This window comes from Tachypleus tridentatus, chromosome 6, assembly GCF_004210375.1.
Source record: "Tachypleus tridentatus isolate NWPU-2018 chromosome 6, ASM421037v1, whole genome shotgun sequence".
NCBI classification, from domain to species: Eukaryota; Metazoa; Arthropoda; class Merostomata; order Xiphosura; family Limulidae; genus Tachypleus; species Tachypleus tridentatus.
In genome coordinates this window covers 79,773,811-79,793,707 of record NC_134830.1, presented here as the reverse complement: position 1 = coordinate 79,793,707, position 19,897 = coordinate 79,773,811, and the positions used below count along the sequence as shown (strand labels likewise).

Below are 19,897 nucleotides of genomic sequence, written 5' to 3'. Positions count from 1 at the left end.
TACACGACACGAACGGCCCATTTCTCAATGTCGTAACGTTTTTTTAGCGTCACATTTAATTAACAGTGAAAAAGGCGGTTAGGGAATTCAACTATTTTACTTTTTATTCCGTTAAACCTAATTTTATTAATAATTTTTAATATCCACTTAAGTGGAAAAACAATATATAAGGTTGCAGCATCTTCTAAAAATCCAAGGGTTTCAGATATAATCATATGCTTATGTTTAAATAGCACTCAAAGTATTTTTTTTCTTAAAATGCTAAAGGATTCTCCATAATGCTAAACACTAAACAAGTAATTAAATTAGTAACAATTTTAATAAGACATATTAGAAGTACAATAATACTAAAAACATCTTTAATTACGGAAATTAAAGATGGCGATAATTAGTTGATTTGTACTACAAAATTTAATTATCACTTTAGGTAAATGGAATTATAAAAAGCCTAACAATAGTAAATCCCTTCTCTCTTAGTGAATTTAATACAAGTTCAATATATTTAGCACATTCATAGACGCAGGGACCAAGAGGGGAAAAAATAGATCTAATAATAAGCCATAAAATATTCAGTTCTAGACTAGATACAAGACTTTTTTTTAAAACTACTGTATATAAATCATTATTTGGAACAACTATTATTAATAACCATTATTATAAATTGTTCTAATTTTGTTTGTTTGTATATTAAAGTATATTTATGTTAAAAAGAAATTGTGTGTATCAATCCTGTCGGCAAATATAAATTTCATACATAATAACAATTAACTTAAACATAAAAATTTCCGGTTATTTGTAATAATAATACTTAACTTACGTAACATAATAAAGCGTAGACTCGTCCGAAATAAATTATAATTCGTAACACTTCTGATAAGTGTAAAGTTACATGCATAGGTAGAGGAACACGTCACCTATAAATAACCTAATCTAGAAGCAAATATAAATTAATCCACACGAGTTTTGTATCCGAATGCATAGTGAAACTAACAATCCCTCCATCCTTTTTGAAAATTTTCAATACTCCGATATATTCGTTAAACTCTACCTCCATTGAACGCCGTATAATACAATAAATATCAACAACTCACCCAATTATCATTAATTTAAATCAATCAAAAATGTCTTATTTATTTATTTGTAAAAGAAACCAGGTTTACGGTTACATTTCTTTCTTTATAGTGTTTTATCATTCCATTATAATGTTATTGTTTAAAATGTTCTTTCAAACTTTTAGTTGTACCAAACATGTCTCGTTTAAAATGCTGATGTTTTTGCTTTTTGTAATTAGAATCCCGTGAACGAACTTTACGTCGTAACACAAATTTTGGAACATGTAAAAATTTCAAAATGCACTTTATTATTTTTGGTAACAAGAATGTTTTAAAAATTCGAATGCTTAAGTGTGAAAAAGGTTAACTAGGCGAGCAGTTATTGATAGAGAAATTAAAAAGCAAATGCGTTAAAAAAGACTATATGAATTATTTTACGCCAATTTCTAAATTATTACGCATTTTTAACATTAGTATTAAAAATATCAACTAAACTTACGGTGAGTTTTTATTTTCTGTTTGTACAACAGATAATACCAAAAGAAATTAGCGATACAAATTAAAGATAAAATGAGCATAACTAATGTCAACAAATCTCATTTATTCTGTGATAAGTTGTAAATTAGGCACAGCATTCATGATGAAACTGAGTAGAAACACAAGCGTAGAAACAACAAGATATCATTTATCGTATGTTACATGCGTTATGTTACTTCTAATATCATTGGGAATTGTCAAAAGATTGTTTACTATTAAAAACAATAAACTCTCTCTCTACTATCTTTATATTTCGCATCTTCATCAGAACTGAAAAACGATTAACCTGATAATATTGTATTTGAATTTTAAGGAACATATGTTTTAACTAATGCCTGTGTTCATAATAACAAAGACCACGAGATATCGTCAAATTTGTGACAGTGACGCATATTGGTACCATATGTAGCACACACATGTAATTGAACATAATTTGCAACTAAAGCTAATGAACCTAGCTTTGTATACCGTGAAAATGAGAGAACTTGAAACAAAGTTCTGTCTAACCTAATTGTTCGTTGGGTGCTTTTACTTTATCTTCTAAGATAAAATGAATACAAAATCTATGATTACCAAGTCCTGGAGGAAATTTCGTAGTGTTTTCCTATAGTTAATTCCCCACCAGAACAGAATACGTCTTTAGTTGGACATCAATATTCTTCCCAATCTCTTGTGTTAGCTGACAGCCTCGTAATGACCACCGATAACGACAGTAAATCAAGATTACTGAAAGAGCAAGTGCTTTAATATGAATAGAGAGAACAACTAACTTTTTATCTGTAAATCATCATTTCAAGTTTGAAGAGTGGCCATTGGAAAAACACTGTACACAGACTAGAGAACAAAATAAGGTAAACCCTGTTAGATTTATAGTTTTGGTGCAAGTCCTGATATATTATACTGGTAATTATGTAGCTTAAAGAGAAACTAACTACAGCCTTCTAGTTCCTTTGCAATGGGTTTGTTAAACAACCTCCTACGACATTTGATCTCATACAAACGCACTCTCCACATGTGGGAGGAGAAATATTTCCATTTTTTAAACCAGTCCCCCTTCCCACTTAGTTTTCATGTCATTGTCTAACAGAAGATCGTACACCTCTAAATAAAATAAACGCTTTAAAATGTGTGAAAGTAACTTAGGCATAAGTTTTAAACATTTTCTTAAAATATTTGTACTGCAATCAGAAACTACTACTGTATTAACAGCTAAAACCATACAGGAAATGTCACCTACAAGAAAACGTTTAATTAATCATGTCAGGGATACGAATACTTCAAATTAAAAACTGATCAATATTACACTGTCTTACACAGTATAAAGAAATGCATTAGATATGGAAAACTTTAACAAAAGTTAAATATACTTGGGTACAAATCGAAAGTTTATGATTAGTTACACATGATATTGCTCTTGATTTAGCATATCCTTATGTAAAATTTAGATTTTCACATCTGATAATTTCTCAATATGTACCATTATGTTAACAAAAATTGTCAATCAAATTATCTCAGCTTAACCGTTAATGCTATTCTAATTCTAGTGAATAGTGGTGATTAAGAGCGAATTCTACAACTCATCACCGATTGATTTTCACAGCTGCAACGACAGATAAAAAGAAAACCGAGTAGAAATAGTAATCGGTAATCAAGAATAAATAAAACTTTTTACCATTAATATTTATTTACAAGGTGGAAGAAATATTCAATGAAATCTGAAATTATTTTTGCAATTCAACTCAAATTTTATGACCGAAAAGCACACTGGTACAAACGAATAGTACCTACACCTCCATTCCTACTGTAGGAGGTTATGCATATGATACATATCAAGAATTAGGGTGTGTTCAGGAGTAACCTAATAAACCATTATTTGAATTTTATGGAACATAATATACCATTACTAATGCTTGCATTCATTATAACAAAAACCGCGAGACATCAATACAAAGTTTTGCGAGAAAGAAAGAGAGAGAGAGAGAATGTGCGTGTGTTTTGACACATCATATATCATAAAGAATTAAGAGTGCGTTCATTTATCACAGTACTTTTTTTAAATAGAGGGAGACACTAAAACATAATTTAAAAAAAGACGCTCATGTCACTTGTTACAAAAGGATTTCCTCTTAGACCAAAACTTCCAGTTAATGTGTCACAGATAATTTATCTTCTCCCTTCTCATCAAGTCCTACAAGTCTACCTAAGTCCGACGTTAAATATCCAGTTATTAATTAAAGCTGAAGTATCCTTAAAGAGGTGTTTACGAAACGTGTGAAGCTATACTCCTGGCTGAATGACACATGTACAAACCAATTCTGATACTGAAGTCATAGGTCCTGCAGATGTCGCTGTCCACTATTTCTGGGTAATTGGCATACGGACGAGCAATATAAGTAACGACGTGTTGATTCCGTTAGTCCTAAGAGAATGTAAATTTTTATGGTACATCTTGTTTTGAGCGTTAGTGGCTACGTCGTTAGCTGTACATATAATATGAAAGGTCATTATGTCTTTGTTTTCACTCCAAATGTCCTGAAATAGCTGAAATGTTTGTTAAAGTTATTGCATGCAAATGAATTAATCATAGAAAAAACACTAAGAAACTTAAGCCATTCTAATGTATGAACAATCTAATCAATAAAACGTGTCACTTTACGGTTTGTTTTTCCAAACAATTACTGCTATTAAAAATCATACGCATAAACTTAGTATCTGTTTGAATGAATGACAGAATTCGCTCACCAACGATAGCTGTTATGGTATGATATGTTATGATATGGTTACCACGTGGCTTGAGTTGCTAAAAACAATACTCCCTAAAATACTAGCAGTAACTTTATATAACAGCGATCGCCCAACTGATCTAAACAAATAACTCCTTAGTTCACTGACAGTAAGGAACTTTATAACTACCTGCCTTACATACAAAGTGACACGCTTCCAGTCAATTTTATACGTTTTCAATTTTGAGAATCCTCAACAGTAGTAGTGCTGTAAATAGCACGTGCATTTATTGTGACCAATTGCGTTAGTGACGAAGGTAGTTAGGTAGGTATTTCATGTTTATTGGCACAAAGTTAGTAGGCTATCTGTACCAAACAAGATGTAGTATACTATAACGGTATATGGAAATTAAGGTAAAAATACGTAAAATATGTAAAATTAAGACCCGTCAGGAAGACTGAAGCATTAAGTTCAAACTTGCTGTCAGTCACCTGAAGTTGACCTTTCCAGTCCTGGGTTCAGGTCAAACTAAAATTAAAATTTGTAAAAGAAATCATGCTAAAACAGTATATAGTCCAATAAAAACCTTAAATTAAGTTTAAAAGACCAATGGCCCTTAAAAATGTAAAAACATGAGGGAGGCGACCAGTATCACCTATGACATTGGCTAAAACAAGGGCAAACCTACCTTAAAAATATGTTTAAAATGGCGTCATCGTTCTTGTTTGTAACAACAGCATGATAATAAAATATGTATGATTGTGACCTGAGTGCCACAAAGACCACACACTGGTGCATCAGTACGAGATAAAAGGAAGCGACGAATTAAACTGTGACCGATGAGTAGCCTAGCGAAAACAACTTCCTCCCTACGATCTTTACAGAAACAAGATGGCTAAAGAGCTAAAGAAGGCTTGATTTGGAAAAAAAGCTTATTATTTCGTTGCTCACTCCAAGTCGACTGTCAACTGGTGTACAGTCAGGTTTTTATAACTGGACCACAGTAGTGACAGAGCCAGAGCAGATGGACTTTGCCACTCTGTCAGCTAGCTCATTCCCACGAATACCAACATGACCTGGTATTCAACAAAACTGGACAGAGACAGATGATTGAGAGATGGACCAGTTTGTTTTGGATATTGATAAGAATAGGATGGTAACTAACATGGAATGATGTCAGGGCCAACAAACAGCTGAGTGAATCAGTACAGATCGTACAATTCGTATATTGAACTGTTTCAATATGATTCAGAACAAGAGAAATGTCATACAATTTGGCAGCGAACACAGAAACTGTGAAGGGAATTCTGTGTGCTACAACCGAACTGTAACAAACCATGAAAAAACCTACAGAGTCACCTGATTTTGAACCTTTCGTATATATGGAAATGGAGAGATTGTTTGAAAGATGTTCAGCAAATAAAGAACAATATTTCCAATCAAGAGTACCTGCCTTCCTCAGATGACTGAAAGACAGGTCACAGTTTGGAATAGTAATTAACCATGGTGGAAGAGGCCAAACTGTTGATACTGCTCTGCTATTCAAAGATATATCCAATTTTTCCATCTGTACCCGAATACGAAGGCTAAAAAGGGACAATGGCAGGTTTTCTATTGTAGAAAAGTGTGGCCCAGTGAGGATGGAAAACACAACCCCAAGTAGGATGCTGTGATAAACAGCGAAGTTTGGAAGCATACATAAGAGACACTTGCAAACGGCAAATATATAGAGGGGGTACATGCGACTCCACATACAATCTTTGGACTGGAGAAGTATGAAAGGCTCCAGTGCAAAGCCGAAGCCCCTGATGGTGAATAGGATCCAGCATTTTCATTGCTGAGGTTCTGGCAAAAACATAAACCATAGACCCATAGTCAAGTTTGGATCAGATAAGAGTATGATAAAGTTTAAGCTTGGAGTATCAATCCACTCCCCAAGAGGTAGAAGAGAGGACACAGGATGTTCAGAGCTCTTATACATTTGACACAAAGTTGCTTGATATGGGAATTAAAGTTTAATTTACAGTCAAATACAAGACCTAAGAACTTTGCCTCAGGGACGACAGGAAGTACAGCATCATCAATATGAAGTTCTGAATCTGGATGAATACCCCGTTGGCGGCAAAAATGTATACAAACAGTTTTAGAGAGAAAGTTTAAAACCATTTGCTGTGGTCCACTTATGTATATGATTGATTGCAGTTTGTAGTTGCAGCTCAACAAACCCCATGTTTGATGACTGACATGAGATTTAAAAATCATCAACGAAAAGACCACTTGCAACTGTAAGGGGTAGCTGTACACTGATGGTATCAATCTTTATACTGAAAAGTGTGACACTCAGAACACTGCCCTGAGGGACTCCAAGTTCCTTTGGGAAAAAACGGGAAAGTGTTGAGCCCACACGGCCCTAGAATCGACGGTTCATTAAAAATGCTTAATAAAAAATGGCAAATTGCCACACAATCCGTTTGAGTGAAAGTCTCGCAAGATGCCATATCTCCATGTTGTATCATAAGCTTTCTCTAAATAAAAAATAGAAACAAGATGTCGCTTCAAAAAGGCTTCTCTAACTGATGTTTCAAGGCGAATTAAGTGGTCTATCGTGTAGCGTTGTCTTCCGAACCCACACTCATTGGGTGAGAGAAGGTTGTTTGATTCAAAGAACCAAACAAGACGAGCATTAATCATCCTCTCTGAGGTCTCACTGAGACAACTCATCAAAGCAATGGGGCGGTAATTCGAAGGATCTTTGGATCCTTCTCAGGTTTAAGAATAGGGAGTACATTAGCTTGACGCCAAGCATTAAGAAAGACATTTTCCTGCCATATCCGGTTAAAGACAGCCAGGAGAATAGTAAGAGAGGCAGAAGAAAGGTGGCGTAGCATCTCAATGTATATCATCAGGTCAAACTGATGTATTGCCAGATCGATGAAGCGCAAGTTTGAGTTGCACCAGTGTTAGAGGGCAATTGTAATCATAGGGATGATCAGTCGAAAAGGAACTCGTGTTCAACTCGTGTTTTAATAGCTAAAAAGGAATGGGATAAGTTTGAAGAGCTAGATACATGAGAGAAACATTCACTGAAAGTATTGGCAATGCTCCAAGCATCAGCAACTTCATGGCTATTGAATATTAAGATAGAGAGGGGAGCAGAAGTATACCGTCCACTCACCTTCCGGATCTTGTCCTATATTACTTTTGAACTGGTATTTAAAGAAATGCTGGAGGTGTATTTAATCCAAGATTTCTTCTTGCTTGGATGTCTAACTCGCTGAGCCTGTGCGCGGAATTGCTGAACTGCAATGAGGTTTGAAAGCATGGGATATTTACGAAATTTATCCTAAGCACGTTTCTGAGCTTTCCGTATTATAGAAGAAGCAAAATTCCACAAAGGGCGGGGATGCCGTGGGAAAGATGTCGAAGTTTTAGGGATGCACTGAGCAGCTGCTTCAACAATAAAGTTAGTTACTGCTGCTATTGATGATTTATTCTGGCAAGTTCCAAAAGAGCAGTGAAAGAGAGCCAGTTAGCCTTTGTCCAACTTCCACTGAGGCACACGGGTCAGGTGGCAATGACTGCGACCAATCTCTTAATATGACATGAAAATGATCACTACCCCATGAATTGATGTCAACCTCCCAAGAGAAGTAAGTGACAAGCAAAGGGGAGCAGATAAAAATATCTGTAGCAGTAAATAACTGACTGGGTACATGAAAATAAATGCAAGAGCCAGTATTGAGGAGAGACAGGTTGTGATTCAGGAGCACATCAATACTAGAACCACCCCAGATGGGGATTATGCCCATTAAAATCTTCCAAAATTAAAAAGGTGGTTGGCAGTTGTTCAATGAGGGCATCAAGGTCTGATAGAAAATTGTTTCCAGGGGGTAAGGTACAGAGAGCAAACGGTGATGGTACGACCCAGAAAGATACAGATGGCTACAGCATCCAAGGGCAGATTCAATGACAAGGACTGGGTGAGCACATGTTGATCAACAAGCAGTGCTACTCCCCCATGTCCTTGTCCTACACATGACCTGTCATTTCGGTATAAGGAGTACTGCCAAATTGTGACTGTATTAGTAGGTTTCACAAATGTTTCCTGTAAAAAAAAAGGCATTTGGGATGATAAAAGTCAATCAAATCCTTGATGTCATTCACATTTGATTGAAAACCTCGACAGTTTCATTGGATTAGCGTGACCATTTTTATTTATTTTGGAGGAGAATATGACACAGAGGCCTTCTACTTGCGACCACACTTTTTTCTTTACTGGATGTGGGTTGGTCACTCTCTAGTGATCCTGCTTTGGATCGTGTAGGCAGGTCGGTGTTTGTAGACATACGTTCCAGTGATTGAGAACGTGAACGAATGGTTTAATTTTTGGGATGTCAAGAGTGGAAGACCCCATGGAAACACCTGAGCTTGAACAAGGTGAAGTTGGGTAATAACTGGAAGATGTGGTAGGGACAGAGATAGAAGTAGATACTGATTCGTTAGCTTTGTTGATTTTGGAGGATACTGAATTAAGATGCGCTCTTAAAAATTCTGTAGGAGGCATGGAAAGTTCTTTCTGGACTCCTACTGTTGTAGTGGAATGGATTACAGCAGCACAAGTCCGAGATGGAATTGGGAATAGTAATTTCCGAGCCTCTGGGTAAGTAATATTGTGAACTGTCTTTAGACGTTGTACTTCTTTCTTTTCTACCCATTTAGGGGCAAGAAGTAAAATAGGAAGGATGTAGACCATAACAGTTAATACCATATGGTTCTATTTGGCATTCAAAAGCATCATGGTCTTTACCAGCACAACTGGCACATGTCAAGGAACCACAGCAAGATGTTTTCAAATTACCAAATCGTTGACAATGAAAACATCTAAGAGGGTTAGGAATATAAGGCCGTATCTTACTGCCTTGATTGTGGTAACAGAACACGATGTTGTAAATGTTAATATTACAACATTTGTCGGCTCCATAATACCATCTCCACGAGTAAATATTCGGCGCACGGCTGTAACACCTTGGTTGGTGAAACCTACGAGGATCTCTGACTTTAACTCCTCTGGAAGAATTCAAAGTGGAATGAGGAGTAACCTCAATGGGTATATCCCCAATGGCCTTGGATTTTAGGATGAGTTTGGAATGTTGTGACGAAGCTGTTTGCACTAAAATGTCTCCAGACCGTAATTTTTTTTACCGATTTTGGAGAGCCAGCAAGCCCTTCTAAGCCCTTCTGAATAACAAAAATGGAGACATCTGCCCTAAGGATTTTCCAATTAAAGAATGTATAACTGAAAAATCGCGGGACAGTTTCAAGTTGTGAGTTTAACCGTACAGCCATCAATGCGCGGTCGTTTGCTGGTAGTCGGATTTTTCTCTATGCTGTCATGCTTATTTATTTTGTTATTTGGGATTGGAGAGGTATCCATAATAAAAAAAAAAAAAAGAATATTTCGGTACCTACTGCCCCCACTCACCATGGAGCTCTACGAGGGGACGCACTACAGTGCCATATAAGGTCACTGCAGGGACGCCAGGGTTTCGTGAACACTATACCCAAACACCAGTATCAGACATAATGTCCACTACACCCGTTAAGGACGTCCTACGTTGGCACTCAGTTAACCCTGGCCCAAATGGACTAGCCGACTGATCTTGGGGGCCACCCCAAGACTGCCCATCTACAGGAATTCAAGGCCAAAGTGAAATGTTGGAGTTGGAACCCTCAAGCACCAGAATCCTCTCCTCCCCTTCACAGGTCACCACGCACGGCAAACACGCAGGTGGATGTTTAGATCCTAGAGGAGGTAAACTGAAAGTACAGAACCTTCTCTGGGAGGTCCCCTCACCACGTATAGGAATCGACATCGAGGGTTGTTAGTAATGAATTTGGAATTTACTGCTTTATCGGATGTATTTGTAAAGTCTGAAAATCAAATCAAAGTAACAACAAAAACCTATAAACGAAAGGTGTACACTGGAAAGTCAATTCACTTCCCTATTTGAACACATTTCAACTTAAAACAACAGATTACTGGGTTCTCTATCACATCAAAATACATTGTATGTAGTATATATAAAACTAATGTACACAAGAAAACTACTCCAAATCAAACAATTTTAGTAAATTAGTGTACATTTGGGTCAGTTTTACTATAAATAAATAGTATTTATTCTAAATAATTAATACTAAACGATCCACCTTTCACCATCAAACTATTCTAAAAACTTTCCAAGTACGTACTACTAGTGTTTTGAAATGAAATACTAATGAAATAGCCATAAATTACTATAATAGAAAAATAGTTTTTCTTTCTACAAATGAATATGCCGTTTCTCAGTATTCATTGCTCTAAGGAAAAAACTCAAACACAAAATAATAGTACAATGCTGATTTGTTAACATTTTACATGTACCCATGTATCAATACAGTTTCATTTTTCCTTTAAAAAAATTAGCTTTAAACACTTTCCATTACACGAAATTTCAGGACTTTCCCAGGATTTTGGCGAAAGTTTCAAGGCCAGAAAATTTAGACTTATAAAAGCAAAATGGGCCACACGCACTCACACAGAGGGGAAAAAATAGTGGGTGTATTAAAATAAATTATCAATTTTTATTTTGTAGATTAATCTCTTCAATTAGAATAACAACACAGTAACATAAATAACTGAAAAATATCATCACGACAAGTTTGCAATACAGAACAGCGACTTAATTTATGAATGCTCTTTCAATAACAACGAGCTGATATAACGAAAGGCGCGGGAAATCGGCCAATGAATCATAGGTGATCGTGGGATGACACGAAAAACAGCGAAGTCTAGGTATGCATTGTTATCTAAGTGCAAAACTGTAAAACTTCACACGAAGGTTGTTCTGCTATATCTGGTAATTGGAAACAAAACATAATTGGACCAATTTTTTTTTTATTTACATTGGGGACGGTATTTTTGGGGCACATTATCGTATGAAAATGAGATCCAGCTCTATTTTCACATTGATCTTTAAACGTGAATTTTCAACAAATTTAACAATTGCCTTAAAAAACTGTACTTTGGTTAGGTATAATTCCTGTGTGGTTGCAATATTTTTAAACACTTCAGTGTTTGAGTAAAAAATGAAACAAAATATGCGGGTCCTCGAACTGAAGTTTCCGTGACGTTTTACATCTATGACGTAATAGTTGCCAAACACGCTTCGTTGCGCACCGACCATTGTGTTCCTTTCAGTGCTGATGTTTTATGTAAATCTATCGGTGCTTTTTTCGGATTACATACTTTGTGACACTATTTTTTATATTGCTACTTTATGTTTGTTTTATGATAACATGGTTCACTGCGTTGCTTATGGTTGTAAAAACGGTTCGACATCGGGCAAAAGCTTCTTTTCGTTTCCGTGCAAGGAGAAGGAACCGGCAAGGTGGCGACAGTGGGTGCGGATGGTCAATAGGAAGAACTGGACTCCTTCACACCATGCAAAGCTTTGTCAAGATCACTTTGAACGCTCATGTTTTGTATCGGATCCCACTGTTTTGGATTCCGTGGGTTTCAAGCCAAGCAGGTTGAGACTGAAAAAACCATCGGCAGTAGACAGGATCGTTCCCACCATCTTTCCTCGTGTAGAGCTGAGGACTGATCTCAGCCTGCAGCGTACAGGTTCCACCCCTCTGAAGCCATCCCTTGCCATCACGAAAAGAACAAACTTAAAGGTATGTGTGCAGTATAAAACGATAAACAATAACTAGTATAATATAATAATTTAAAAAGTACAAAAGTTTAAAGAATGTAACTAGACATACACAATTCATATTCATGAGCGTGTTTTGCATTTGTAGCACCTAAAAGTCAGTGAAACCTTGATTTCCTAGTCTAGACAGTGGACAAATCTATCCCAAATAGAGTATATACCAAGTTTAAATGCTGGTAGATCATTCTGTAGATGTTTTTGTATCATTTTTAAATATGGAAAAGTTTGAAAAATTCCATTTTTCAAATTTAATATTTCAAGATAAATTAACCATTCAGACTGCTATATCTAGTTTGATTTTATAGACAGAATTATGACGTATAATTGAAATTCATTTTGTTACGAGTCATAAATACCCGGTACAATGATTGTGGAAGGGACGAGTATTAGTTACCATAGTCAGTAAAGTATAAACAAGTAAAACCCAGTCTGTGATACCAATAATTCATAAACACCAGACAGATTTCGAGATCCTTAAAATTGCACGTAAAATAATATAGACCATATTTGTTGTCATAACTTCGGCTTACCATTCTTCCACTGGAGGTATGACCGACTCTCAACCGGCCTGGGCGCTATCAGTATCACTCACAGTTCCACAACTCTCGCTCGTGGAACTGTCCTCATCACTAGAACTTGTCAGATCTGTGTCAAAAGTAACTGTTCTAGGATCGTTCAGAGTAGGTTCGAATTGATATGGCGCTACTCGACACTGTTCAGAACACAAAGTCAAAACAGACTCTGCCACTGTTTCTCTGTATGCACTGGCCTTGTTTATTTACATTCAACGCGCTGGCGTTGGCGATTTTTGGCAACTATTACGTCACAATACTTTTCCTAGCGGCAAACGTAAAAACTAAAACGTTCGGATTGCCGCTCGGAAAGGGCTCTTTCTGCACCAAGTTCTACGTTTCATTTATTAGCACATATTTTTATAAAAAATGTAAACCTGAAAATTAATCAGTACAAGTCGTTCTTTTGACTGCAAAGTTTTCTTTTTTCTGTAAAATTCACCTTTTAGGCACAACACTTCCTCTCAGGTCTCCTTTCATTACGAATTAATTTTTTTCAGAATTGTTTCAAGTCGAACAAACAACATATACAATGTTAAAGTTTATTCTTTAACTCTTGTTTTGTTTTTCAATTTCTACTTTTCATATTAGTAATAGTTCCATGTGCGTTTTTCATGGTGCTAACTTGAAAAAAAAACATTGGTTAAGGAAGTCTGATTTTTTAAATTTTTTTTTACAAACTCGGATACTAAAAAACGAGATGAATATGCTACGTCATATCTAAATGAATAAAAGAAACAAAAACCAATCAGAAATAGTGACTACACAGCAAACATCGTTTGTCATGTTAAAGTTCGTCGCCTCGCGCCTTCTTATATTTACGACTGTGACCTTGAATATGATTGCTTCTGCTTGTAACTTTAATAGGTTAAGTTGCGAACATTTGACAACCAATAATATCAACCCAGTTATCAACTTTAAATAAGCAATAATATAAACGAATTTTTTAAATGCATACTATTACAATAGGAATATGATTGAAATGATTTTCTATGGTTTTTCCAAAATTAAGGAATATAAATGACAAATTTAAGAAGAATTCCAGGCCTAGATTTAAAATAATGCATTTCCCATGACTTTCAAGTTTGATGCGTCCATGCGAACCCTCTAAGTGCTTATCTTCAATTTCATATTATCAATAAATTAAGAAGTGTTCTGTTAGTACTTTAACACAGTTCTTAACCACGAAATTTTAAAATATTAATGAAGCTATCTAACTTATCCGATTTTGCACCTCAAATTTCAAGTTGTTAACAAGGGTATGCTTAATTCTATACTTATTGAAAACGAAAGAAAACGTACATATGGTTATAACATTATGTGAAATGAAAAAACGAAAATGTTTTGCTATAGTATTTTATAGGTTTTAGCAACTTATGACCAAATGCACTGATTTTTGATATCATGTTTAAAGAAAATACTTCCTCGAATATCGGAAATATTACATTTTCTTCAGTAATAGTTTAAATTTGAAATTACTCCAATTTTAAGTCAATTTTTGCTTACGAATGTAATCACTACGAACATTAATTCTGAATACCGTATTCGCCTAAAATAATTCTACTATAAAGTAATAAAGGAACAAGTTTAGGAACTTTAATTGAAAAAAAACAAGAGGAATGGCAAAATATCGTGCATTTAAAGCCCCAACTCTAAATATTTATTTTGATCAGTCTTCAATGATTACAGCCATATATTCCTAAAACTGAACTTAAAAGCATTTACAAATGTACGTCTGTTTATGAGTTATATTACATAAAACAGAAGTGTGTGTATAACGTTATATTTGAAATGCAAGTCGATAACATTGAATTATATTTGTAGTCATTCCAGACTTACGTTATTGTTAGCTGTAAATAAAGCATTTTAATATTTTGAAAAATTACGTAATTATCTCAAAATTCTCATAACACTAATATCATTATTATAAAAACAAGATGAAAAGGTTGAATAACGATAATAATACAGCAAAATCCAGTGAAAGCAACGGAAATTTTTAGGAATACCAGTCTGTCCTCCTCAATTATATTTTCCACGTAACGATCAACTGTAATATTAGTTCAGCAATATTAGTTCCATTTATTTATTTGAAAGGCAATATGTATTCACAATCTTAAGAAATAGTCAACTTAAAGTTACTGCAAACAATTTGCTAGAGCACAGAAAAAGTAAAACTACACTAATCTTTAATACCACACCAGCCAGCCCCTTTTCACATAAACACAATATTTTGAATATACAGGTAATCCAGAAGTATGCTTGTAATGGATAATTTGGACTTAGAACTTTATAAACCTTTTTAATAACTTCGTTTTATAAGACATCTATCAAGCTTCTACCTCAGTCATTCGAGATTACTGTGATATAAAAATATTAATTAATGAAAAATCAACTTTCAGCGTAATGAAGTATCTGAATTCTTCCAGTTATAGTTAATATATAAATATTTATTTAATTATACAGGGCGAATATAAATGCATTCTAGTTATCAAATAACACTGTATCCAGGCTAGTTAAAACTTTCACATAAATTCACTCAAATTTACATTTTGACAAAAGAGCTGAGCAATAAATAGCAGATACTAAACCAGTTTTTGTGACTAAGTGTACGTTGAGATGACAGAATATTAATATATATATATTAAACACACACACCATATTTAAGCACATTCCTATTCCTAGTCAGTAATTTTATAAACTTTTTTTTTACTAAGCTAATCAAACACTCCTCCAAAACGTTATTTTTGGAAATCTTGCAAAATCTAATTTAAAATGTCCAATAAACAAAAAATCAAAAAGTATCTTTCTGTTATCTCATATCCAAATGGACTTCCTAAAGAAAAATTAATCCAAAAAATCTTAACGAAATTCTAAGAAGATTGAAATATCTTAGGTGTTAAATAAGATCCCAAAAACAAATCAATATGAAAACAATTAGTTTAATTATAAATCTTAAAAATGAGTCTTTTTATTATTCTATCGTTTATATAAATTGATGTCGTATTTGACTTCTTAATTGTCATTCTTCTTGGATGTTGAAGATTCGTCAATTTAGGAGCAATATCATTTTAGTACAATTATTTAAAAAATAATAGGTGTGTGATTGGAATATTAACTAAACGTTATACGTTTGTATGAAACAAAATTTTGTTTCTCTAAGTCTATGCCTAACAAACGTATTACCCAACATAGTTTTTTTACAATTTATATCTTTGCTAAGCTTTAAAACAATGTTTCATTTTATTCGTCCAATCAAATTATAGTATCGTCTAAACGTTTATTTTTAAGATTTGATAAATTAACTCTAAAATTACAGGTGAAGTCCACAACCATCAAAAGTTTTCCTACACTATTTATGTACCAAATTTCTCGAGCCTATGCCTCTGTTGGCCTGTTACGCCCCTAATAACGTATCGATTTTATGAAAACAGTAATAACTACAACACAATAATTAATTCCACTAATTATTAACAGGGTCCACTATGTATCTTACACAAAAAATAAGTAATACTAAATTCTTTACTTTTATATTGAGACAGGACCCCAACCAGTAGTATATGGTATCAGAACTCGCTGGGAACTTGAAAGTTAAGATATTTATGGTTAACTACTTTTGTTACAACTCAGAATTACTTAAGTGATTGTAATGCTTATTTACAGGTATGAGAATTCGAAAGCAGTTATACAGCCTGTGCAAAGTTAGAATTAACAAATCCACCACCGGCTAAAAAGAAAAAATTTCTTTAACGGCATTTTTTGAAAAAAAACACAAAAAAAACTTGTGCACGTATCGAACAAAACTTTAGAGAGAGAATTGTGAAGTGCAAACACTGAAACTATATACCATTTTAAATGATCACGATATTAAGTATCTTTAGGATCTAAAAAAGAAAGACTTAAATTCTTTAGAATTTCAAACAAAGCTTTAAGTTTAAATTAAAATAAACTACCTCTTTCCAATAAGACTTATAAAGCACACAACGAAAAATGTAAATAGTACTCAGAAAAACTGACACCATTAAATCAATCTCTCTCTCTCGCTCTCTCTTTTTTTCATTGGATGACAGGAGGGTTATCTCACAGAACTTTTTACCTTGTAATTGATTTACCAATAAAATTCGTGCTAATGAAATTAAAGTTCTGTAATATTTCCTACTGACAAACAGTTTTGTACAGTTCTGTTAAGTATTATTCAAATCCCTTGCAAATAAATTGACAAACATGTAATAAGTACAAAATGCACAGGAAGCGCGAACATTCCAATTGACTAATAGGCAGTCTATTAATTTACAGCTGAAGAAAATTAACTATTTCCTACTCAATCTCTAATCGCATTTATATTTCGACCAACCTGATAAATAAGTCGTACGAGACTAGTTATTGAACTTCATAAAGTCTACCATTTATGTTTACGTAAAATAAGATCAAAAACTCAGTTTGAGTAAATTCTAATGTTCTATAAACAGTTTTATCAACTTTTGTTTACTGCTGAATTTCAGCATTAAATGATCAAGACAGTGTTCACTCAAATTATCTGTAATCAGAATGTTTAAAATATGCAAAATTTAGTTTTTACAAGAACCACTAAAAGTATTTATTTTATCGCAAAACGGTGTACCAAACAAAAGCATGTAAAATCGTCTCAAATAAAATACTTATTTTGTATTAAACTTGGCAATAAAATTTATTAGTAACGCTCAATAAAATACGCACTTTATAAAATTAAAACGTCATAACTATACACGATTATAGAAATCACTAAGTAAATTAATCTAGATTGGTCATAGAAAATGAACATGATAACTAACTTTTTCACGTTAAGCCGAAGTGGACTAGTACCAGTGTTACCAGTAATACTGAACTTCAGGTGTTTATGTTCTGGGTCAGTTTTGACAATACATAATGTACAAATGAAAGATACTTGTAACAGACATTTTATTTTTATTACAAATTCTCGTTACGTGGAGATATACGTTACATATTACAGTAAATCAACCGTTTGTATGGCTCCTTTACTCACATCAATTACTGTTTGTTTGTTTTTTTTAAACAGTTATAAGGCGTTCTTTAGTTAGGAGTACAGCTAGTCACACTTGACAAACTTTCCAACGTTTTTATGTTATAGCCTACAATACAGATACATGATTGGATGAATAACTGTGCAAACAGAATAAAGACTCGTGTTGAAAACACGCTAAGCTTATTTTCCTGTCTTACGTTTTGTCGGTAATGCCAGTAGAATCGTTAGACTAGGGTATCACTTGTTGAGGAAATATATCGCACCTGATTCTTGAGAACAAAGTACTATTACACAACTCTATGAAAAAAATGATTTGTCAGATTTTATAACCCTGTTTTTGATATTTGTAGAAATAGGAAAAAAATATTAAGACATCATTAACTTTAAGGGATACCGACAATATAATTTCATTTCTGTAGTATCATCAGTTCTACAGCTTAATACACAATAACATATGAATAAATCATTTAAGTTCTGTTAACACAAACTGCACAATAAATATCTAACATAAAAAACTGCCAAAAAATATTTCCTCTTTGTAACTGGCCAGGTTAAATCGTTACCACCCCGTAACTTGTTTAAACACATCGTTATAAGTTATGCATATCAATAATTACGTTACGTGTACATTCAACGAATAGTTGAATTGTGTATTTTTGTGCGTGTATTTTTTTTCACCTCAAAACCAGCCAAGGTCTATTTTGAGTTTTGTCCACCGAACTGAAGGGGCTGACTGGATTGGTAGGGCTTTTTTGTTTGATTTTTTCACTGACAACTTAAAATATTTCTTTAGGTACGGCTAAGTTACTGAACTTTCACCTATCAGCATCACTGATCATAGGCATGGTTCACCCACCTAATCATCATATAACATTGAATCAAGAAAGTATCATTGGTCACTAAGTTTTATCACAACGTGACTAGGATATAATATTAAAAGACAACAAATCTGGTTCCAATAACAGTGAAACTACTCTCCAATTACCCTTCTTCGTATTCCACAAATTCTATTTACATCATACGATTGAAATTAACTTTAAGCCATCAGTTATTTTCTTTAATCATATCGTTAATCTTACTTGAATTTTATGTGCACCAGTTTGTATTAGTGACAATCATAAACAAATTGTATGTGGTCAATGAACACAATTATTTTTTAAATACTTCATATTATTTATTACACTATTTCATACATCATAGTGCAGGATTTTTTAACAAATACTAAAATATCTTCATTTGTTTTAGGAATACCACCAAAAATTAATTTTAAACTTCTGCCTTCTCTGGCAGTAGTACAAGTCACCCTGCAGAAGTGCAACAAGATTTAACATAAAACTAAAATTACACCTGGCTTCACCTAACCGTTACCGTATTCACATACGTCTTTCACACGTCATCACTAATAACATATACCCAAACGCACTTCAAATTTACAAATTTAATATCCTTTTTTATATTTGGACGTTAAGTGCTTGTAACAACTGGCATAATTAAGTTCTTACCTGAACCTGGCGCTGAATTTCACAGTTGACCGTGTTGTTTTTTCATTGATTTCAATTGTTCATTTACCTATTTAGAACCGTTGCCGTGACGTGTTACTAAGGTTTACGGTTAATTATCAGTGATTAATATGAGCGTATATATAACTTTTTATACCTATATTATCTTATTTGGAATTAATTTTTAAACATCGGCTCTTAACTTGTTGCTGCTAATAGCTTCAAAACACCCTACACTAAACCTTGCTCTTTCTACCGTGCCAGAACACAACACAGTAGTCCCGCCAATTCCGTTACCAACACGGGGCCTCCTGTTCGTGCTCTAAATCGGCCACGTTCATAGCGAAAACACGCCACTCGTAAGACTAGTCTACTTTTTTAAAAGGGGAACTTGATCTTTGAAGGGGTTTTCACACGCATGCAAAGTAATCATTCAAATATGAATGGAACATCGACGACTGTGTGCTATACAGATCATTCTTACTGATAATGAGACCAAAACGATATATTTTCTTTAACAATAGGTTTATTAGTAAGAAGACGACTACAGTGTCTTTTTTTCTGTTTTGTTTGTTTGGCTAAGCTCACTTCTTCAATTCAATAATCACATTACGAATATCGTTTCACGTTCTGAGTTTTCTGATACGTATAAGCGCCAAGATTCGTAGACTTGTAGAAGTAAACTTTTGTCAACTTTCGTCTTTCTTTTTAATTTAACTCCAGGACCCCTACCTACTTC

General features: G+C 34.1%; 1 protein-coding gene across 6 annotated transcripts in view; it reads right to left on the bottom strand.

Annotated features, from left to right (window-relative positions):
- Oatp26F (Organic anion transporting polypeptide 26F) overlaps positions 1-19,521 on the bottom strand; it is a 114,573-nt gene extending 95,052 nt beyond the window's left edge. For 3 of the 6 annotated variants that reach the window (XM_076505695.1, XM_076505693.1, XM_076505696.1), the window contains exon 1: positions 19,162-19,493. The gene's annotated coding sequence lies outside the window, so the exon portion shown is untranslated. Of the gene's footprint in view, positions 1-19,161 lie in introns of all 6 variants that reach the window. The other 3 variants (XM_076505694.1, XM_076505701.1, XM_076505700.1) reach the window with 2 other exon arrangements.
- Between the last annotated feature and the right edge of the window lie 376 nt (positions 19,522-19,897).